The sequence below is a fragment of the Oryctolagus cuniculus genome, chromosome 19, assembly GCF_051225735.1.
Source record: "Oryctolagus cuniculus isolate XC-2025 breed Fujian yellow rabbit chromosome 19, ASM5122573v1, whole genome shotgun sequence".
Taxonomy (NCBI): Eukaryota; Metazoa; Chordata; class Mammalia; order Lagomorpha; family Leporidae; genus Oryctolagus; species Oryctolagus cuniculus.
The window spans coordinates 18,678,606-18,703,001 of NC_142885.1; the positions used below are offsets into that span (position 1 = coordinate 18,678,606).

Sequence of the window (24,396 nt, forward strand, 5' to 3'; positions counted from 1 at the left end):
ATGACAAGTCTGGCATGACAGAAGCAGGGGCTGTTTGGGAGGAGGGCGGCTTGGAATAGGAAGTGTGAACAGACCTGAGAATGAGGCCTTGGAATCCCCTCTAAGGGATTAGGGCTTTTACAAGTATGCAAGAGATGAGAAAAGATCAGACAGAGTCACCTGTGCTTTCTAGGAAAATGCAGGTGGTGTGCAGGCCTGAAGCAGAAAAAGCCTGGAAGAAAGAATCCAGACAGAAGTAATAGTTATCAGCAGATGTTCAGCTTTGGTATGAGTGCTTGTGTAGGTCCTGAGACACCACTGGCATTGATTTGGTGACTACTAGGAGACAGATGGTTGGAAAGAGGGTGCTGCCAAGCTTTCCAACTTGGAAGGCAAGTCAGATGGAGCCACCACTGCAGAGATCCAGTGCAATGTGTGGAGCAGGTTTAAAGGGAAGAGGAAGTTTGTGGTACCCACAGGACACTCAAGTGTGTGTCTCTAACAGGCAGGTGGCAATGGAGATTTGGATCTCATGGTGAAGGCTTATGATGGAGACACTACTTTGGAAGGTAGTCTCATAGAAACACTGGTTGAAGCCACAAGAGTAAGATCACCTCAAGAGAAATGGGGCGCCCAAAAGGAGCAAAGCATTTCAGATGTGGTCTGAAATGATAGGTAATGCACAAGCAAGAGAGAAGGAAGAGAAGTACAAATAATCCATCAAGGATAGCACAAAGCAGGCAACCACACACAAGGAGTCAAGTCACAGGGTTATATTTGTAGAATAAACCAGTGGATGGAGAATCTCCCTCTCAACCTATCCCCTCATCCTCCCCCCTCCCCTTTTCCCTCTCCCTACTTCCCTCTCCCCTCCCCTTTGTCCTCTGTCCTCCATCCTCTCTCCTCTCTCCCTCCTATCCATTCCCAACCAGCTCCCTCCCTTTCAAACAATTTTAAAAATACATTTGTACAGAAAGATTTCTTTGGATGCTGAGTGGAAAACATATTACAGATGAAAAGATTACTGATAGAAGAAATCAGCTCAGAGGTCACTGAATTCAGTCAAGAGAATTATGGTGGGCTGGGCTACGGTTGGGGTTATAACCAGGCATTTGGGGCATCCAGGGTACAGAATTTATGTAGGCACCTGCTCTATGAGCCATGCAAGAACAGAGTTCAGCTTTGCCTTGGCTTAGAGTGGTGGCAGATATAGGCAGGTTGAAGATACATTTTGGTGGTGAAATCAAATTTATTGTGTGGATTCTTGGGTTCCTAAGTAACAGTTTTGAAAAACTATTAATGTTGGACGGCACCCCAGCTCACTTGGCTAATCCTCCACCTGCTGCACTGGTAATCTAGTCCTAGTTGGGGCAGCGGATTCTGTCCCAGTTGCTCCTCTTCCAGAACAGCTCTCTGCTATGGCCCAGGAAGGCAGTGGAGGATGGCCCAAGTGCTTGGGCCCTGCACCCGCATGGGAGACCAGGAGGAAGTACCTGGCTGCTGGTTTCGCATCAGCGCAGTGCGCCGGCCACAGCAGCCATTTACGGGGTGAACCAATGTAAAGGAAGACCTTTCTCTCTGTCTCTTTCTCTCACTGTCTAACTCTGCCTGTCAAAAAAAAGACTATTAATGCAACATATTATGGAGGATCTTAAATATCAAAGGTCTGATGTTTCACTTCCTCCCATAGCCTATCTAAATAAATACTCAAATGATATAAAATAAATCATAAGAAATACTCTCTTGTACTACTCCCAGACCATTTTCAATGTTTTACAAAATGTTCACATAGCAAATATAAAAAGCTTCAACACATTCTTTTTTAATTTCTGCTGCAATAAATACATGAACAACATACAGATTTCTTCTGTACCCATCTTAAAAGTGGAGTCACTGAATTATATACTAATTTATGTTACTCATACATATTTTACTCTTATTTTTAATGAGATCATTGCCAGTACACACATTGTTTGCTTAACTTCATTTTTACATTAAGCCAATGTCTGTCATGCAGCAATCAAAAAACTGACAGTAAATTATATGGGTTTGTAGTCCAATTTAGACTCTAGCTTCTTAGAATAACCCACTTTTTTTTTGACAGGCAGAGTGGACAGTGAGAGAGAGAGAGGCAGAGAAAAAGGTCTTCCTTTTTCCTTAGGTTCACCCCACAATGGCCACTGCGGCCTCGAACACCATGTTGATCCAAAGGCAGGAGCCAGGTGCTTCTCCTGGTCTCCCATGTGGGTGTAGGGCCCAAGGACTTGGGCCATCTTCCACTGCACTCCCGGGCCACAGCAGAGAGCTGGACTGGAAAAGGAGCAACCGGGACAGAATCCGGGGTGCCGGTGCCACAGGCGGAGGATTAGCCTAATGAACCATGGTGCCAACCAGAATAACCCACTTTTCTGATGGCTTTCATGAAGTCTTCTTGTACTACAAAATTATGATCAGCACGAATTGCAAACATACCAGCTTCAGTACAAACACTTCAGGTTTGCTCCAATAAAGCCATCTAAAAGGTTCATGCTTGCTTCATAATCTATTTCATAATGTTTTGTAATGGGAGCTGTGTGGATTTTCAATATATCTAACCTTGCTTGTTCATGTGGTAAATCAATATGTATTTTTCTGTCCAATCTTCCCAGACATAGCAAAACAGGATCCAGTGTATCTGGTCTGTTTGTAGCCATGGTCATTTTAACTCTATGCAGAGTACCAAACCCATCCATTTGATTTAGCAACTCTATTAAAGTTCTCTGAATCTGTCAGCTGATGTTCCCTCAGGAAACCGATGACCACCAATCACATCTATTTCATCCATAAAAATGATGCATGTTTGATGGTCGGTCTCTGGCATAATAAAACATTTCTCTCATCAAACAGGCACTTTCACCAATCTATTTGTCTACAATAGAACTTGATACGACCTTTAAGAAGTTACAATCCAGCTGACTAGCAACAGTTCTCACCAAAAGCATTCTTCCTGTGCCTGGAGTTCCATATAACAAACAGCCTTTTGGAGGTATTATTCCTACATGCTGGGATAATTCTAGGTTTTTAAGAGGTAATTCTATTACCTCTCTTAATTTTTGGATCTGTTCTGACAGCCCTCTAATCTCAGAGTAAGAAACATTCCCTGGGTTCCCATGAGGCATGTTGTAAACCAGTGAATCCATCACTCCTGGCAAATCTCTCATGATACTTAGTGTAGTCATATCCAAAGAAGCTCTTGTTCCTGGATTCAGCTTACTTTTGTCAAGTTGTCTATGACAGCCGACGATGTATCTTGGCGGGGGGGGGGGGTGAGGAGTGAGAAGAAAGTTCTGGAATCAGATGCCAGTGCTGGCTGCACAACTGTGCACATGTGCTGCTAGTGAATGTTCACCTTAAAATGGTATAAAGGAACTAAGGTATACACCAATGAGAACTGCTAATGAGTAATGTGAGTTAGCATTCATTCTGATCTAGTTCTCATGACTCCCCTTGCCCCAGCCCAAAGAAATAAGAGGTTGGGCTTAAGTTATGGGGATTATGGCTGGTGCCGTGGCTCACTAGGCTAATCCTCCGCCTTTCGGCACCGGCACACCGGGTTCTAGTCCCGGTCGGGGCACCGGATTCTGTCCCGGTTGCCCCTCTTCCAGGCCAGCTCTCTGCTGTGGCCAGGAGTGCAGTGGAGGATGGCCCAAGTGCTTGGGCCCTGCACCCCATGGGAGACCAGGATAAGTACCTGGCTCCTGCCATCTGATCACTGTGGTGCGCCAGCTGCGGTGGCCATTGGAGAGTGAACCAACGGCAAAGGGAGACCTTTCTCTCTGTCTCTATCTCTCACTGTCCACTCTGCCTGTCAAAAAAAAAGTTATGGGGATTACTGCTCCTCCGCAGGAAGCTGGAAAACCCAACGAGCACAGCCAGCCTTGCATGTCTGCACATGGGACTTTGAGACTGTGTCACTCTGTGGCTGCCTGGCTACAGTGCTGTGTGTGCATTTGTTCCTCTGTGCATGTGGTTTTTTGAAAACTGAAAGTTAACATGCTGTCATGTTTCAAATAGATTTTGATGGGCATACATAAAAAACTGTCATGGGGCTGGTATTGTGTCCCAACAGGTTAAGCCTCTGCCTGAGGCATCCCATTTGGGTGCTGGTTTGAGACCCACTGGCTAATTCACTTTCAAATCCAGATCTCTGCTAATGCACCTGGGAAAGCAGCAGAGGATGGCCCCAGTGCTTGGGCCCCAGCATCCACATGGGAGACCCAGAGGAAGCTCCTGGCTTTATCATGGCCCAATCCCGGAGACTGGGGTCATCTGGGGAGTGAACCAGCAGTTGGATGATCTCTGTGTGTCTCTCCTCCTCTCTCTGTAACTCTGCTGTTCAAAGAAATAAGAAAACTTAAAAAAAAAAAAAGGATGGTCATATCTTTTAATATTTTCACCTTTCTTCATTCATTGAAGACACAAACAGACCTGTTCTATCAAACAGCTTATAAAACAGACCCTTAAACTGCATCTGATTTCAATGAGAGAGTCTGTATGCATTTTGTCAGACTTAGAAATAAGGTAAGCATCATTTGAAACTAAAGCAAAGCTCCAAACTTTTGAGTTCTAAAGATAACGAATAAATAAGAAAAGTTTGCTAAAATGATCAATTTCATTAGTTGTTGAGATGGTTGGATGCCAGATGGTTGGATGCCAATGTCCTCAGATGACATGAGGTCCAAACATCTCAAAACACCAGAGCTAAGAGAACCTCATCTCACGTACACAACCCTCACTGGGAGGGTCTGCATGCTGGACTTTTTAGAAAGGCTAGTTTGTTTAAAAATGCTTGGTGTGAACAGATCCAAGCCTGTATGCTTCTAACTGTATCACTCCTTGTTGAGAAAGAGGGAAATGTCATTAATCAGGCACACACAACCACCCCAATCAGTCCCAAGGTCTCAGAGGAAGCAGGGTTCACAAGCACTGACACACAGTATTCACTGCCAACAAGCCTCCTTCAGCAAGACAAAATGTTCATGCGCTCATGAAGTACCATGCATGGAACCGCCCAACTGGTAAAGAAGGGATTGCCTGTGACATTCACCAAGGTGGAAGCCAGAGAGGTAGACCTGCTCTTCATTTCCAAAGTGAATTCCAAGATGACATGTCATGGGGAGGTGGGGGGAGGCGATTCACAAAGAGGAGTAACAAACCGGAGGAAACAGTGAGCAAAAATTAGTGAAAAATTGACTTACAAATGCTTTTCAGGAACTTTTAATGATTGCCTTAATAAGACCAAACTGTTTCCTAGATTCACAGGCACTCTTCTAATTACATGCTTGAGAAAATTCTAAGCCATTCGGGGTAGCTGTAACTCAGGGACAGAAAGCAATAAAGTAACACAGCGATGAACAAAGAGCACTTCTGCCTGAAGGTGCTGTGGGGGTTGGCCGGGGACTCCTCACTAACCCAGCACAGCCGCCAGCCTGAGGCTAGTTAACAATCACTATTTTCTCCTATCTTTAGATGCCTGTGCATGGTTCCCACTGATCCCTCAGGGGCATGCCATCATACCACACGTGGAACTGGGAAGCTGAGAAATGCCACTTCCCTGGGGTCTGCAAAGAACCCACTTTACTAATCACTGCAACTGCCACAAGATCAAGTGTGGCAGAGGCACCTGTGCTAGCAAGCACAGCCCAGGCCCCCACTGCACCTGCCTGTGGGGCAGGGACTCACAGGGCCCTCAGCCTCATCTTAGCTACTTTTTTGCTCAGAGAAGGAAGGCGGGAACTGGCAAGACCCACCACACTCCTGCCCTCAGAATCTCAACTCCAGACAGCCCAAGCTGAAATCCAGGCAACCCTGAAAGGTCAAAGCTTTTGGCCATGCAGAGACACTCCCAGCAGGCAAGTCGTACCACACCTCCAGGACCCTCCTTGCACTCCTCACACACTCACCTCTCACATTAGCCCACACCCTGCAGCCCAGGAGGGGCAAGCACAGCAGGATTTAAACTGGAACTTCACTGATATCTATATATGGCCTAGGGCTGGTTCCCACTTCCTTGAACTCATATTTAAAAGGGTATCAGTGGTACCTTCCTCACAGAGTTTTGAAGAGGATTAGACAGGACAATGTTGTATAATTAAATAAAACTCTTGCTTCCCCTCCTTGTGTTGTTATTTAGAAATGAGACAATGGTACATTAAGAAGCCTGACCACTGAAAGTGCTTCATTAATGCTGATTCTCTTAAACATCCCTTCTTGGCCCTCCTACCATTATTGCTGTAAACAGACCTTTCTATAACCAACAGTTCCTGTCCCAAGATCCAACAGTGAGTGCACTGTTCATTCTGCATAAGCTGAATTCCAACTGTGTACCAGGGACTACAGGAATGAAAGCAGAGACAAAGTCCTGCCCTGGACAAGCTCACAGTCTTATACGTGATATCGGTGTTTAGCAAATAAATGGTGATAAAAGGGGTAAGCACTTTACATATACAGGTAGTGTGTTACACAAACTCAAGTTGCCCGAGGGCATCGGTTCCTGAACCCACACTGGAGTACTAGATAAAGTACATGGCTTTAGCTTCGGCATGGCCCACCACCAGCCATTGTAGCCACCTGCAGTGTGAACCCATACCCTCATGGCCCACCACCAGCCATTGTAGCCACCTGCAGTGTGAACCCATACCCTGAAGATCTCTCCCGCCCCGCCTCATCTAGAACTCTGCTTTGCAAACCATTCTTTAAATAGAATAAAATATCTAGTACTTACTGTGAGGTGTCAGAATCTTGGGGCAGGCTGGAACAGGGCACTGAGGGATTCTTGGCATTTCTCTAAGCTTCTGCTTTCTCCTCTGTGTGTGCAGTCTGTGAAAATTCACCGGATTACGTGCCAATTAATTCGAGCGCCCCGTGTCCCCGTGTTCCTGCACACACACCTTAAGCTGCTGAACAACCCGGAGCAGAGAGGCTGTCAGTCAAAGCCTCTTCGACAGATGCAGCTAGCCAAGGCTACTTCTGGCCAGGCACAGAAAACCCCCCAAACGGACCCAGAGCCCTGGGGGAAGTTCTTCCCCTCCCAATCCCCCTCCCACACACAAGCCCTGGGACTCCTGTCACTCTCCCCTTCCTTTCCTCTCCCCCACATGTGTTTCTCCCCCTCCCTCCCTCGCCTCTCCACTTTCATTCTCCCCACTTCCTCTCTCTTCCTGCCTCCCCTTTGACCCTCTCCTCTCCTCCACCTTCTATCCCAGCTACACCCTACACACACCCCTCCCCCCGCTCTGCACCCCAGGCCATGACTACCCCATCACAGGAAGGCCACCGCGCCAAACTCCCCACACAAAGAGCGTTTCTGTTCCTCAGGAACAGGAACTGAGTCCCAAAGTGTAGTCTTCAGGTAGGGGTCGAAGCAGAGGACCACGCCTGGAAGTTTCCAGAAGCCCAAGGAAACTGATGCGGCCGCCTCCGGCTGTAGCCTCACCTGATCCCAGCCTGAGTCTGCAGGGCCCTGGGTCTCCTCAGGTTCAGCCACCAGCGTTGAAGGTGGCTCCTCAAGGCTCTGGGCAGGAGCGGACATGGCGCTGACTCCCACCAGTGCATCGAGGGCAGAAGTGGCGGCGCCTGCGGGTGCACTTCTGGGTCAAAGCGCCAGGCACAGGCGCACTCCTCACTGGCCACAGGACACACATTGGCATGGAGCTGGATGAGAGATGGAGTAGACAGGACTTGAACTGACTCCCCTGTGGGATACCACAGCACCGGCACACCTGTTCTTACTTCTTAAACTTCTTATTAGCCTTATTACTGTAATATAAATATAAAATATATTATCTGAAACTGGAAGGAAGGAAAAGGAAGGAAATGAGGAAAGAAAGAAGGAGGGAAGGATGGAAGGGGACTCTGGGAGAGTCAGTGTTAGAAGGAGAGCAGAGAAAAGGGAATGTGGTTTATTTTTAAATCAGTCTATAAATTATATTGAAGAATTTTTTGACCCTAAACATATACACGCATCCATTGGACACAATATAAATGTTTAATGGAAACTTATAGAAAAAAAAAGTACTCACACTACAGAGAAAACGAGACACACTGTGCACATTAGTAACATTGTGTATGTGGAAAATTCTAGGACTTTTATAAAAATATAAGTATGAAAATGTTTCTGTAGAAATACTCTAAAAGTAAGAGTAAGCTACAGAGGCCGGCGCAGCAGGTTAAAGTCATGGCTAACGCACTGGCATTCCATATGTGCACTGCTTCTAGTCCCAGCTGCTCCTCTTCCAATCCAGCTCTCTGCTATGGCCTGGGAAAGCAGTAGAAGATGGCCCAACTCCTTGGGCCCCTGCATGCATGTGGGAGATCTGGAAGAAGCTCCTGGCTCCTGGCTTCAGATTGGCCCAGCTCCGGCCGTTGCAGCCATCTGTGGAGTGAACTAGCAGATGCAAGACCTCTCTCTGTCTCTACCTCTCTCTGTAATTCTTTCAAATAAATAAAATAAATATTTAAAAAAAGAGTAAGCTATATAATTCTGAACATATATTACTCAAAAGTACCAAATAACACTGCATTGTAAAGAATGACACATCATTTAAGTAACACTTAAGGAAGAATGCACCTTCCTAATAAATGTCACAGTCTGACACAGAGACACAGTTTAGGGACTCTAAAAGCAACTGGCAATATCTGAGCTGGCAAAAAAAAAAGCAGTTGTAGAATAGGAAGTATCACTAAGTTTGAATTCCAACAAATTGGGAAGCTATTCCAAGAGCTCATACCGTATTCTTTCTGTTTAAATCCTTTACAACTCAAGCCACCCCTAGCACCCCAAAATAATAAGAACAAAAACATCATGAAAGCAGGAGCTTTCACGCAGAGCTGCCTAGAAAGATATGAAAAACACCCATCACGACAAACATCCTCTTTCCACAAACTTTCTCAAGGATGTTCAAGAAGCATTCAGTATTAGATAAATAACAAGAACGAATGTGAGCGAATAACAGACACATTCAAAAGCCAAGAAGCACACGTTTATCAAGAGAGAGTCCTCTGCCCGAATTCTGACGTCTACAAGTGGACTACAAGCCACAAACTTCATTCCCAGCCTAAGACAAGGTCTTCATGTTCCCTAGTCCCTTAACAACCCAGTTTTCTTTCAGATAACATCTTTTCCATCTCTTGGTATTCTGCAGATGTTATCTGAATTTCCTGATTAACTCAGCATCCATTCCCCATCCCTTCTGAAAGTTCCCTCTACCAGTCCACCCATTTCCCTTCCCTCACTTTTCCTAAGGTTGCTCCCCAGACCCTCTCCCAGGTCTAACACTCTGATACTCCACTAGTTCTTATAAGTTGACCTAACACCTCCTTCATGTTACAATTCTGTTGAAAGTCACCTGACTTCCTCTATATAATCCTTCCATTTTCCCTATCTATCAAAAGATGATGACAAAAAGAAATTACCTCATTTCAGCTCCCAACTCCCAAGTGCCTTGCATGTCCCAAGTTCTTCTGTGGCATTTACCCTTATCAGCCCCCCCAGCAGAGATTCCTTGCAATCTTGTCATCCTTAACCATGAATTCTAAAACCCAAACTTTTATTTCCATATCCCTCAAAAACAGACTTTTTGTGTTTTGTATTCTGAGGCAACAGCACACACTTCTCCTCCCAGGTCTCCCTCTCATTGCCTGGATGCCCCAATATTCCTCCTCTTACCACATTCTTTGACACCTGATTCACTGCAAAACTTGGGGGAACGCATTCCCCAACATCCAAGTGCCCTCATCCTCATTACACCTAACTCTCCTCTACCCCGTTGGCCCCCACATTTCTTTTACCCCAACCTCTGGGGCTACTCCATTTGACCCTCCCTGTCATGGGATGAAAGTCAACTTCACTGTCCACATGGCCCACCCAGCCGCAGGGAACGTGGTATCCCTTCCCTACTCTTTCCCTTGGGCTCCAAGGCTGCCACGTACATGAGGTGGTCACATCTGCTCACCAGTTGCTCCTCTCCAGGAAGAAGTCCCAGCTGTGTTTAGCAGGAAGTCAAGCAGTCCCCAGAAATGGAAGATTACCCAGCAGATGAACTTCAACTGCATCCAGTTTCATATCCATGAAAATGTCTACAATGAAAATTAATAAATATTAAAGAAATGGAAGAAGACACTCAAAACAGAAATATCTTCCATGGTCATTCATTGGCACAATCGACATAATGAAAATTTCCATTCTACTATAAGCAATTTACAGACACAATGGGATCGCAATCAAAGGTCAAATAACATTTTGCCCAGATGGAGAGAAAACCATGCTAAAATTCTTATGAAAACACAGAACATCTGAATAGTGAAAGCAATCTTATACAACATAAACAAAACTCGAAGCATCGCAAAAACAGATTGCAAAACACAGAACAGGGCAGTTACAATCAAAACAACTGGTTTAGTAAAAATATTGACATATAGAACAATGGAACAGAAAAGGAACTCCAGAAATCAATCCACACATCTACAATCAATTTATCTTGGAAGAAGGCGCTAAAGATTAATCCCAGGTGCAAAGGACAGTTTCTTCAAAAATGTTCCTGAGTAAACTGGACCTCCATATGCAGAACTATGAAAGAAGACCCATGCCTTACACCTTATAGAAAAACCAACTGAAAATAGTTCAAGGAACAAAATCTAAAACCCAATCTCATCAAATTACTAGAGAACACTGGGGAAACCTGAAAGACACTGGCATAGGCAAAGATTTCTGGGAAAAGACAGCAGAAGCACAAGCAAAAGCAGCAGAAACAGAAACAGAGAAACGTGATTCCATCAAACTGAGAAGCTTCTGCGCTGCAAAAGAAACACTCAGCAAAGTGAGGAGACAACAGAATGAATGGGAGATAACTGTCTGCAAACAAGAAACTGATAAAAGATTAGTATCTACAATCGACAAAGAGCTCAACAATAAAAAAATATATAGTTAAGAAATGGGCGTAGAACTTGAACAGGCATGTTTCAAGAAAGGAAATCCATATGGCCAACAGACACATGAAAAAATGCTCAGGATCACTAGCCATCAAGGAAATGCAAATCAAAATGGCAATGAGGTTTCACCGCACCACAGTCAGAATGGCTCTCATACAGAAATCAACAACGATAAATGCTGCTGAGGAAGTGGGGAATACAGTACTCTGATCCACTCACTTTTGGTGGGAATGTAGACTGGTAAAGCCATTGCAGAAGACAGTATGGAGATACCTCAGAAAGCTGAAAATAAATCTACCGTTTACTATGAAATTTATCAGCAATCCCTGTCCTGGTGATTTACCCCTAGGAAATTATATCAGTAGATTTGAAAGAGTTATCTGTACCTTCATGTTCACTGCAGCTCAGTGCACAATAGCTGGGTTGTGGAATTAAACCTGATGTCCATGAACTGATGACTGGATAAGGAAATTATGGCATATATACACTATGGATTACCACCCATTGGGGAACACGGAAATGTTGTCTTTAGCAACAAAATGGATGTAACTTTAACCCAGTATATTCAGTGAAATAAGCCAGTCCCAAAAGGACAAATAACGTATTTTTTCCCTGATTTGTGGTAACTAATAAAGTACCTAAATGTAATGTGTGGGAGAGAAAATGAAATTCTGAGATAAAATTGTCTCTTATAGTTCTAGTCTCACTTTCAAGAACAGTGTTTTGTTCTTCATACTCCATGTTGAACACTGTTACTTAATCATATGAATATATAGTTAACTGAAAACAGATAATTCGAAGAATTAAGGGTGGGAACAAGAGAAGGAGGAAGAAAAAGGCTGGTGTGTAGGCTTGAGAGATGCTAGCATGGGAAGAAGTATCAGTATGTTTTGAATCTATATATAAGAAATACATGATATTTACATACCTGATATAAAATGTTAAAAAGTAGATAATTTTCTAACCAGACTAACAAAAAAGATAAAAACGCCAGTCAATAAAATTACAGACAAAAAACAGACATTATAAACAACATCACTGAAACTCAAGGTTTCAAAGAAATTGCTATTCAGTACTGTATATTAACAAACTGGAAAACTAGGAGGAAATGGAGAAATCCCTGGATAACAAATACACATAACCTACTAAGATTAATTCCAGAAGACACAGACATCCTAAAAAGACTCATAAAAATCAATGAAAACTAAAACACCCACCAGAAATACTGCTAGAACTGATGAAATAACTAAGTTACAGGTTACAAATAAACATACCTTGTAACCCGCAGTCCTGTCCTCCAACGCGAGCCCAGCCACCCGCTTCTCCGCTTCCCATAGCCGAGCCGCCGCCCGCCCCCACGGCCACTCAGCCTGTGGACCTGAGTGTCTACATTGCTCCGAGGTGCCACAACCCTCCCACCTCCCGAGGTCCCAGGCCTCTCACTGTTTTTTAAGAAAAACTCACCTTCGCTCCCGCACTCTCCAGGCCAGTACCGCTGCCGAAAACACCGCTGGAAGCCAACAACTCTAGCAGCCGACAACATGCTGCCACCGTCGGCTCTATATCCACCAGACTGACTGCACAAGCGCCATCCATCTAGGACCCGCCTCTTCCTCCCAGCGGCACCGGAAGTGGCCAGGCAGTGTCAAAAAAGTGGGTGACAGCTGTCTTGGCTCCAGGCTTGGATAGAGGGCCAGTGTTGATCTCCGGTATGCTGCAGGTAAGAAAGCTTTTCCTATACAAAAAAAAAAAAAAAAGACTGGATGCAACTGTAAAACGTTACATTTTGTGAAATAAGCCTTTCCAAAAAGACAAATATGTATATTCTCCCTGATCTGTGGTAACAGAGTACCTAAAACGTGATCCTTAGAAGTTATATTGACACTCTGACATACAATGATTTTAAACAACTCTTGCAGATATAATGATGATTTTAAACAAACCATGTCTTGCCTCTTCAGGAACGGTTTTTTTTTTTTTTTAATTCTTTCAAACTGTTGAATTCTTTACTTAGTGTAGTCTTTATATTGTGAGTATAAAATAATTGAAAATAGATTTTTGCATAAAGTAAGAACGGGAAGAGTGGATGGAGATTAAAGAGGGATGGGAGCTGTGGCGCAGTGGGATCACGCCCTGGCCTGGAACACCGGCATCCCATATGGGCGCCAGTTCGAGACCCAGCTTTTCCTCTTGTGATCCAGCTCTCTGCTATGGCCTGGGAAAGCAGTGGAAGATGTCCCATGTCCTTGTGCCCCTGCACCCGTGCTGGGGACACAAATGAAGCTCCTGGCTCCTGGCTTCGGATCGGCACGGCTCTGATGTTGTGGCCAATTGGGGAGTGAACCATAAGATGGAAGACCTCTCTCACTCTCTCTGCCTCTTCTCTCTGTAACTCTGACTTTCAAATAAATAAATCTTTAAAAAAAATGAAGAGGGATGGGAGCATGTTTGGGTGGGTGAGTGTGAGGGAGGGAGGGAGGGTAGGGTGGGAATAATTAGTGTTTCTAAATTTGTATATATGAAATACATCAAGTTTGAATACTTTAAATCAAGTTTCCAGGTAAAAAGAGAGATAAAATTTTTAATAATTCATTATGAGTGAGATAGCAAGAGATAGTTCTCATCTACTAAGTCACTCCCCAAATGCCCACATATGGGACTAAAGCTGAGAAGTGGGATCTGGATCCATGTCTCCCACATGGTTGACAGGAACTAATGCCTTGAGCCACTCTCCAGGATATACAATATGGTAGGCCATAAGTCTCAGCAAATTCAACAAATATCGAAATCATACCATGCATATTCCATGACCACATGGAATAAAGGGGCAAATGACCACACCAAGAACCTCAAGAACATATACAACCACATGGAGACTGAACATGCTCCTGAATGAACCGTGAGTCATACAAAAAATAAAAAAAAAATTATGGAAACGAATAAAGATGACAGTATAACATATCAAAACTTATGGGAAACTGTGAAAGAGTATTAAATGGAAAGTTTAGAGAAATTGATCCCTAGACCAAGAAATTGGAAAGGCATCAAATAAGAGCCACCAACGTAGTGGAGGAGGAAAGAGATAATTAAAATTAGAGAATAAACAAAATTGAAAGCAAAAAAGAATATAAAAATCAGTGAAATGAAGAACTTGCTTAAAATATTTATACACTCTTGGGCCAACTATCCTTAAAAAAAAAAAAAAAAAGAAGAAGACCCCGATCAGTAAAGTCAGAGATCAAAAATGAAAGGTAACAATAGCTACCACAGATGATAAAAAGATTTATCTATCAAGAGTTAATACAAAGGACTGTATGCCAACCAATTAAAAGTCTGTCTCTCCTATTCTGTCTATAATTCTGCCGCTCAAATAATAAAACTTTCAAATAAACCATAGGTTTATTTCAATAGATGCAGGGAAAGCATCTGACAAAATACAACATCCTTTCATAATGAAAACCTTAAGCAAACTGAGTATAGTAAGAACATTCCTCACCACAGTCAAGGCAATTTATGACAAACCTATAGACAGCATCTTATGAATGGGGAAATGTTGGAAGCATTCCCATGAAGAGCTGGAATCAGACAAGGATGCCAACTTGTGCCCTTGCTATTCAATATAGACCTGGAAGTTTCAGTCAGAGCTATTAGGCAAGAAAAAGAAACCAAAGGATACAAACTGGTAAGGAGGAAGTCAAATTACCCCTACTTGCAGATGACAGGATTCTATACAGAGGGGAAATAAAAGTCTCCACTAAGAGACTACTGGAATTCATAAAAGAGTTTGGTGAAGTGGCAGGATATAAAATTAACAAAAGAAATCAACAGTCTATATATAAAAAGCCATGGCTGGGAAAGAGCTTCTAAGAGCAATCCCATTCACAATTGTTACAAAAAATTAAATACCATGGAATAAATTTAATCAAGAATTCCAAAGATGTCTATAATGAAAATTATAAAATATTAGTGAAAGAAACAGAAGACACAGAAATTGGAAAAAATCTTTAATGTTCAAGGATTAAAATAATCAATATAATCAAAATGTCAGTAGTACCAAAAGCAATTTACTGATTCATGTGATCCCAATCAAAATGCCAGTTACATTCTTCTCAGATCTAGGGAAAAAAAGATGCTAAAATTCAAATGGAAACACAAGACACCCAGAATAGCTAATGGAATCTTGTATGTGAAAAGCAAAGCCAGAAGCATCACAATACCAGAATTCAAGACATATTTCAGAACAGTTACAATCAAAACAGCCTGATACTGGTAAAAACTACACATGTAGACCAATGGAACACAACAGAAACTCCAAAACTCAATCCACACTTTTACTAATAATTTATCTTTGACAAAGGATCTAAAATCTAACCCTGTGACAAGGTGAATCTCTTCAAAAAATGGTGCACAAAAAGAAAATAGAAACCTACCTTATTCTAATACAAAAATCAACTCAAAAAGGATCAAGGACCTAAATGTACAACCTAAGACCTTCAAATTCTTAGAGAACATTGTGGAAATGATGCAAGACATTGCCATGTGCAGACTTCTTAGAACCCAGAAGCACAGGCAATAAAAGCAAAAACATACAAATGGGATTACATCAAGCTGAGAAGCATTTGCACTGTAAACAAAAACTCAGAAAAGTTCACTTTGCAACCGACAGAATGGGAGAAAATCTTTGCAAACTATGTAACTGATAAAGTATTAATATCCAGGATGTATAAAGTGCTCAAAAAACTCAACAACAACAAAACAAACAATGCAGTTAAGAATGGGCAACAGACTTGAACAGACATTCTTCAAGGAAGGAAATTCAAATGGACAACAGACACATGAAAAAATGCTCAGGATCACTAGCCATTAGGGAAATGCAAAGCGAAACCACAATGAAGTTTCACCTCACCACAGACAGAATGGTTTGCATACAGAAATCAACGAACAACAAATGCTGGAAAGGATGTGGCAAAACAGTACCTAGGGGCCAGTGCCATGGTGCACTAGGTGAATCCTCCTCCTGCGGTGCTGGCTTCCCATATGGGCACCAGGTTCTAGCCCTCGTTGCTCCTCTCCCAGTCCAGCTCTCTGCTGTGGCCCAGAAAAGCAGTGAAGGATGGCCCAAATGCTTGGGACCCTGCACCTGTATGGGAGACCAGGAAGATGCACCTGGCTCCTGGCTTTGGATCAGTGTAGCTCCAGCCATTGTGGCCATTTGGGGGTGAACCCCTGGATGGAACACTTTTCTCTGTCTGTAACTCTTCCTGTCAACTATTAATATAATTATAATATATTAATAATATTAATAATAATATTATTATAAAACAGTACCCTAATCCACTGGGAATGTAATCTGGTGAAGTAATTGTGGAAGACAGTATGGAGACACCTCAAAGAGCTGAAAATAGATGAACCATAGGAACCAGCAGTGCCACTCATGGGAATTTACCTAAAAAAATTGAAATCAGCAGATGAAAGAGTTATCTGTGCCCACATGTTTATGGCAGTCCAATTCACAACATCCTTGATATGGAATTCACCTAGATGTCTATCAAATGATAACTAGATAAAGAAATTATGGAGACCGGCACTGTGGCAAGGTGGAATAATCTCCTACCTGCTGCACCAGCATCCCATAGTGGAGACAGTTCAAAGCCTGGCTGTTCCTGACGAAGGCCTAGGAAAACAGTGGAAGATGGCCCAGGTCCTTCAGCCCCTGCACAGTGTGGGAGACCCAGAAGAAGATCCTGGCTCCTGGCTTCACATCAGCCCAGATATAGCCATTGCATCCATTTAGGGAGTGAACCAGAACGAAGACCTCTTATTCTCTGTCTCTCCTTCTCTCAACTCTGCCTCTCAAATAAATAATTCTGGAAAAAAAGTAACGGTGGTATATATACATTATGGAATACTATTCAGCAAGAAAAAATGGAATGCTATCTTTTGCAATAAAATGGATACAACTGAAAACAACCATTATACTTAGTGAAATAAGCCAGTCGCAAAAAGACAAATATCATATGTTGTCCCTGATCTGTGGTAACTAATATAGTACTTAACACGTAATAATATGTAGGAGTAAAATGAGTATTTTGAGATATGATGCTTTTTTTACAAGCCTTGTCTCATGTTGAGGAACAATTTATTTTCTTCATACTATTTGTTGAACTTTCTACTTAATGAACAGTGAATATTATGAGTATAAAGTTACCGGAAAATATTTTTCTATTAGAATTAACAGTGAAAACAGGAGAGAGAAGAGGAAGAAGTATGGGCTAGAGGAAGTGTTGGGTGCGAGGAATCAATATGTTCCTGAATATGTATATGGCAAGTACATGAAAATTGTTTACCTCACATAAAATTTTTAAAAAATAGATAAGTCTCTGGGCAAGTGCTGTGGCTCATTATTCTAATCCTCTGCCTGTGGTGCCAGCACACCGGGTTCTAGTCCCAGTCGGGGTGGCGGATTCTGTCCAAGTTGCTCCTCTTCCAGTCCAGCTCTCTGCTGTGGCCCGGGAAGGCAGTGGAGGATGGCCCAAGTACTTGGGCCCTGCACTGGCATGGGAGACCAGGAGAAGCACCTGGCTCCTGGCTTTGGATCAGTGCGGTGCGCCGGCCACAGCGGCCATTGGGGGTTGAACCAATGGAAAAGGATGACCTTTCTCCCTCCTCTCTCTCTCTCTCTGTCCACTCTGCCTGTCAAAAAAATAGATAATCCTCTAACAAGACTGACAAAGAAAAAGAGAGAAAAAACTCAAAAAATAAGATTAGATGAAAAAGCAGACATTATAACCAACACTACTGAAACACAAGGCTTCAAAAGAAACTGCCATTCAATATTATATGCAAATAAACTGGAAAACCTCAGAAAAATGGAGAAGTTTGTCAATACAAATAAGTTACCAAATTTAATCCAGAAAATAAAGACAATCTAACAGACTCATAAAAAGTAGTAGGATTGTAGCAGTAAGCAAAATTCTTCCATCAATGTAAAGTCCAGGACTTGATGGCTTTATTATCCAATTCTACAAAACTTTAAAGACAAACTCCAACAATATTCAAACTATTTGAAAACACTGCCAAACACTTTTTAGGAGGCCAACGTCATTTTGATGCCAAAACGAACAAAGAAACAAAATGGAAAGACTACAGGCCTATTTCCTTGAAGAACATAGATGCAAAGATTCTCAACAAAGTACTGTTGTGGAGTTTCTTGATCTCTTTGTAAATTCTGAGTATGAATCCTTTATCTGTAGCATAGCTTGCAAATATTTTTTCCCATTCTGTCAGTTGCCTCTTCACTCTCCTGACTGTTGCTTTTGCAGTACAGAAACTTCTCAATCTGATGCAATCCCAATTGTTAATTTTGGCTTCGACTGCCTGCACCTCCAGGGTCTTTTCAAGGAAGTCTTTGCCGGTGCCAATATCTTGCAGGGTTTCTCCAATGTTCTCTGATAATTTGATGGTGTCGGGTCGTAGATTTAGGTCTTTAATCCATGTTGAGTGGATATTGTGTAAGGTGTAAGGTAGGAGTCTTGCTTCATGATTCTGCATGTGGAAATCCAGTTTTCCCAGCACTATTTATTGAATAGACTGTCCTTGATCCAGGAATTGGTTTTAGATCCTTGATCAAATATAAGCTGGCTGTAGATGTTTGGTTTGATTTCTGGTGTTTCTATTCTGTTCCATTGGTCTATCCATCTATTTCTGTACCAGTACCATGCTGTTTTGATTACAGCTGCTCTGCAATATGTCCTGAAATCTGGTACTGTGATGCCTCCAGCTTTGTTTCTTATTTATTTATTTATATATTTTTTGACAGGCAGAGTGGAGAGTGAGAGAGGGAGACAGAGAGAAAGGTCTTCCTTTGCCATTGGTTCACCCTCCAATGGCCGCCACGGCTGACTCTCTGCGGCCGGCGCACCACGCTGATCCGATGGCAGTATCCAGGTGCTTCTCCTGGTCTCCCATGGGGTGCAGGGCCCAAGCACTTGGGCCATCCTCCACTGCACTCCTGGGCCACAGCAGAGAGCTGGCCTGGAAGAGGGGCAACCAGGAAAGAATCCAGCACCCCGACCAGGACTAGAACCCGGTGTGCCGGCGCCACAAGGCGGAGGATTAGCCTGTTGAGCCACGGCACCAGCCCCGGCTCTGTTTTCATTGTACAAAATTGCTTTAGCTATTCGAGTTCTCCTGCGTATCCATATGAATTTCAGCATAATTTTTCTAGATCTGAGAAGAATGTCCTTGGTATCTTGATACAAACAACCCACTTAAGAGATGGGCCAAGGACCTCAATAGACATTTTTCAAAAGAGGAAATCCAAATGGCCAAAAGGCACATGAAAAAATGTTCACAATCACTAGCAATTAGGGAAATGCAAATCAAAACCACAATGAGGTTTCACTTCACCCTGGTGAGAATGGCTCAGCTTCAGAAATCTACCAACAACAGATCCTGGCGAGGATGTGGGGAAAAAGGGACACTAACCCACTGTTGGTGGGAATGCAAACTGGTCAGGTACTATGGAAGCCACTCTGGAGATTTCTCAGAAACCTGAATAGAACCCTACCATACAACGCAGCCATCCCACTCCTTGGAATTTACCCAAAGGGAATTATACTGGCAAACAAAAAGGCTGTCTGCACCTTAATGTTTATTGCAGCTCAATTCACAATAGCTAAGACCTGGAATCAACCTAAATGCCCATCAACAGTAGACTGGATAAAGAAATTATAGGATATGTACTCTGTAGAACACTATGCAGCAGTAAAAAAAAAAAAAAAAACAATGACAACAATGAAATCCGGTCATTTGCAACAAAATGGTGGAATCTGGAACACATCATGCTGAGTGAATCAAGCCAGTCCCAAAGGGAGAAATATCATATGTTCTCCCTGATCGGTGACAAGTAACCGAGCACCAAAAAGGAAACCTGTTGAAGTGAAATGGATACTATGAGAAACGATGACTTGGTCAGCCCTTGCCCTGACTGTTGATGAACAACTTAATAATTTACCCCTCTTAGTATTTTTTTGTTCTACTTAATACCATTGGTTGAATTCTGTAATTAATACACAGTTATTCTTAAGTGTTGAAACTTAGCTGAAAAGTGATGGCTGTTAAATATAAGAGTGGGAATAAGAGAGGGAAGAGATGTGCAATTCTGGACATGCTCAAGCTGACTTGCCCAAATGGTAGAGTTAGAGACATACCAGGGGATTCCAATTCAATCCCATCAAGGTGGCATGTACCAATGCATGTCACTAGTCCAAGTGATCAATTTCTGTTCACAGTTGATCATAAGGATAGGATTGAGAGTCAAAGGGATCACATAAACAGGACTAGTGTCTGAAAATACTAATCAATAGAATAAAAAAGGGAGAGAACAATCCAACATGGGAAGCGGGATACACAACAGACTCATAGAATGGCGGATGTCCTAAACAGCATTCTGGCCTCAGAATCAGCCCTTAAGGCATTCAGATCCAGCTGAAAAGCCCGTGAGAGTATTTCAGGCATGGAAATCCAAGACACTCTGTCAAAAAAAAAATGACCTAAAGGAAAGATCTCTGTGAGTGAGATCCCAGTGGAAAGAACAGGTCATCAAAGAAGGAGGTACCTTTCTCTGAAGGGAGGAGAGAATTTCTACTTTGACTATGAACTTGTCTCAATATGATCAGAGGCGGGAAACTCAAAAGGCTTCTATAGCCTTGGCAACTCATGACAAGAGCCTAGGGTGATTACTGATGCCATAAACAAGAGTGTCAATTTGTTAAGTCAGTAACAGGAGTCACTGTGCACTTACTTCTCATGTAGGATCTCTGTCCTTAATGTGCTGTACATAGTGATTTAATGCTATAACTAGTATTCAAACAGTATTTTTCAGTTTGGGTTTCTATGTGGGTGCAAACTGTTGCAATCTTTACTTAATATATACTATATATATATATATAAATATATATATATATATAAAGAGAATTGAAAATGAATCTAGATGTGAATGGAAGGGGAAAGGGAGCAGGAAAGGGGAGAGTTGCAGGTGGGAGGGAAGTTATGGGGGGAAAGCCATTGTAATCCATAAACTGTACTTTGGAAATTTATATTCATTAAATAAAAGTTTAAAAAGTACTAAATAAACAATTCAAAGCCTCAAAAAGCTCAAACATACGCCGGCGCCGCAGCTCACTAGGCTAATCCTCCGCCTAGCGGCGACGGCACACCGGGTTCTAGTCCCAGTCAGGGCGCTGGATTCTGTCCTGGTTGCCCCTCTTCCAGGCCAGCTCTCTGCTGTGGCCAGGGAGTACAGTGAAGGATGGCCCAGGTGCTTGGGCCTTGCACCCCATGGGAGACCAGGAAAAGCACCTGGCTCCTGGCTCCTGCCATCGGATCAGCGTGGTGCGCCGGCCGCAGCGCGCCGGCCGCAGCGGCCATTGGAGGGTGAACCAATGGCAAAGGAAGACCTTTCTCTCTGTGTCTCTCTCTCACTGTCCACTCTGCCTGTCCAAAAAAAAAAAAAAAAAAAAAGCTCATACATAACTATCAATCGGAATTGATCCCAGAAATGCCATGCTGGTTCCATTTTGCAAAACAATCAACATCATAAATTAATCAACATAATGAAAGAATAGAAACCATACTCAAATTAGATGCAGAGAAAGCATTTGGTATGATTTATTACCCTTTTATGGTACAAAAAAAAATCCCTCCACAAATTAGGCATAGCAGGAACATGCCTCAAAATCATAAAGGTGATATTTGACAAACCAACTGCCAATATTATGCTGAATGAGGAAAAGATGAAAGCATTTTGTCAAAATCTGTGACAACACAAGGATGTCCACTTTCACCACTCTGACCGAATAAAGTACTGTAAATTTTCACAAGAGCAATTAGAGAGGAGAACAAAATAAAAGGCACTAAAATTGGAAAAGAGCAAGTTAAATAATTAATGTTTGCAGGTGACATGATGTTGCTCCTGGAAAAACACAAACATTACATTAAAATGCTGCTTGAACTGATAAACCAATTCAGCAAAGTTTAAAGGTAGAAATAAACATACCAAAAAAAAGCTGCTTTTTTACATATTAATGATGGCCTCACTGACAGAGAAATCAACAAAAAATCCAATTTACAATAACCACAAAAATTAGTATATTGAGGAATAAATTTAATGAAATGAGTGAAAGATCTCTATAATGAAAATTCTCAAACACCGACCAAAGAAACCATCAAGGACACAAAAAATGGAAAGATACTCCTGCTTGTGGATTGGAAGAATCTATATCTTTTAAAAAAACTATTTCACGTAAATAAATCTACAGAATACCAATGACATTCTTTACAGAATTAGAGAAACAACCTTCAAATTCATAAGGAACCACAGAAGATCCAGAACCTCTAAGGTGATCCTGAGGAAATAAAAATCAAGCTGGAGACATCACAATACCTGACTTCACAACATATTAAAAAGCTACACTAATTAAAACATCATGTGACTGGCAATAAAAAAAACCGAGACACAGACCAGTGGAGCAAAACAGAGAATCCCAAAGTTAATCTAAATACATACAGCCACCTGATTTTTGACAAAAGGGTTCAGACCATTCATTGGTGTAACGATAATCTCTTCAACAAATGGTGCTGGCAAAGCTTGATGTATTTACATAGAAGAACGGAATTGTATCCATATCTCTCATCATTATAAAAATCAAGTCAGATGCTTCAGCCATGCACTTCTCAGAAGACGGTTCTTACAAGTATGGTCAAAAACAGTGAGGTCAGGTGCCAGTGCTGTGGTGTAGTGGGTAGGGCAGCCAGCAGCACTGGAATCCATTGTGGGGACCAGTGCCTGCCCTGGATGCTCCACTTCTGATCCAGCTCCCTTTTAGAGGCCTGGGGAACGGCTGTTGAGGATGGGTTGATTGTTTGGGCCTCTGTCACCCTGTGGGGAGACAAGGTGGGGCCCCTGGCTCCTGGCTTCTTATAACCAGTATAGATAAAAGATTTCTTTCTCTCCCTCCCTCTCTGTAACTCTGACTTTCAAATAAACAAATAAATCCCCCAAACAAACCAAAAAATCTGTAGTGGTTTCTCATTAAGGGCAGTCCACCTGGGGTAGATTAACCATTCAATCAGATGTGTGTGAGATTCCCCATTCCCCAGTTTGCAATGAACATTTTCTCTTGGACTGCTGCTGAGCTGTCCTAGGTTTTCCAGGGCATGGCAGGCAAATTATTTCCTTGGGAACCCCCCAATGTTGTTACCCTGTTATCTTTCCTCCTAGCTTGGACATTTTCTCCAGGGAATTCTCATCTAATTTTTTTGCCTGGAGAGTCGAAGTCTGACTATTCAAATTCTTAAAATCTGAGAGAAAATAACGTCCCAGTATTCAGTGAATAATTTTCACTGGATCTCTTTTCAGCACAGGATCTTTTTCTCAACTCTACCTATAGGACCCTCTGAAGGGAATGAAACCTGGGCTACAGCCTGGATGGGCAGGGCAGAGGCTCCCCAGTGCACTGTGAGTACGCTCATTAAACACTCTTTTACCCTCAACTTCATGCCCACCTCAGCAGCCTGAGGCTTGGGGGGTTTGCATTGCGTTACTGAGGCCATTTCTCAACTTTCCCCACTGCAGGCTCACAGCTTATGTCTATATTTTCACCTGCTCATCTGCTTTCTTCTTTCCAGAGTTTTGCTGCTGTTGTTTTCTCTCTCATTCTTTGTGCTCCTGAGTGTTCAAGCCTTCTTCAAAATGATTTTTACTGATAAACAGCATTTAGGATGGAGCAGAGATGTTTGTGCATTTGTTCAGAATTTAAGATTTTAACTGAAATTCTGTTTTATCCTTTATATTTCAACCTTTAGTCCATTTGGAAATGTGATTTCATTCTATGAAGAAAACTGTCTTAATTTGCAAAGGTTAGATATTCTCCCCCAGTGCCTTCTATCGGATAACTTACTTTTACCTACAGATTATTAATATATTTATATAATATTTAATATTATAGACTACATTTTCTTTGGCCCCTAATTCTCTGCAGAGCCCCAGGAAACTCATCCCCCAACATCCTATCCATCCCTGTCTCCACTGTCTCCAACTCTACTGAAGCCCACCAGGACCCTACATTTCTCCGCATGCCTGTGGGGCTACCCACATGACCCTCTCTGCCATGGTTATGAAGTTCACATCTCTGCCTGGGCTGCCCAACCCTAGGGAATGGGGTGTCCCTTCCCCTCCCCTTGGGCACCCAGGCCATGGCCACCACTGGGGCAGCCACAACTGCTCACCAGTTTCTCCTCTCCAGGAAGAAGGCCCAGCTGGGGTTGAGCAGGAAGCCGTGCAGTCTCCAGAAATAAATAACCTGTAGTCTATGCAGATGATGGAATATTGCTCTGTGTTAAGAGATGAGTGATCATACCATGAAAAGCTTGCATAGGAGAACCAGG

At 42.6% G+C, this 24,396-nt stretch overlaps 1 pseudogene; it reads right to left on the reverse strand.

Moving 5' to 3' along the window:
- Window positions 1–2,018: 2,018 nt before the first annotated feature.
- Window positions 2,019–3,212, reverse strand: LOC149120371 (26S proteasome regulatory subunit 10B-like; annotated as a pseudogene).
- Window positions 3,213–24,396: the final 21,184 nt, after the last annotated feature.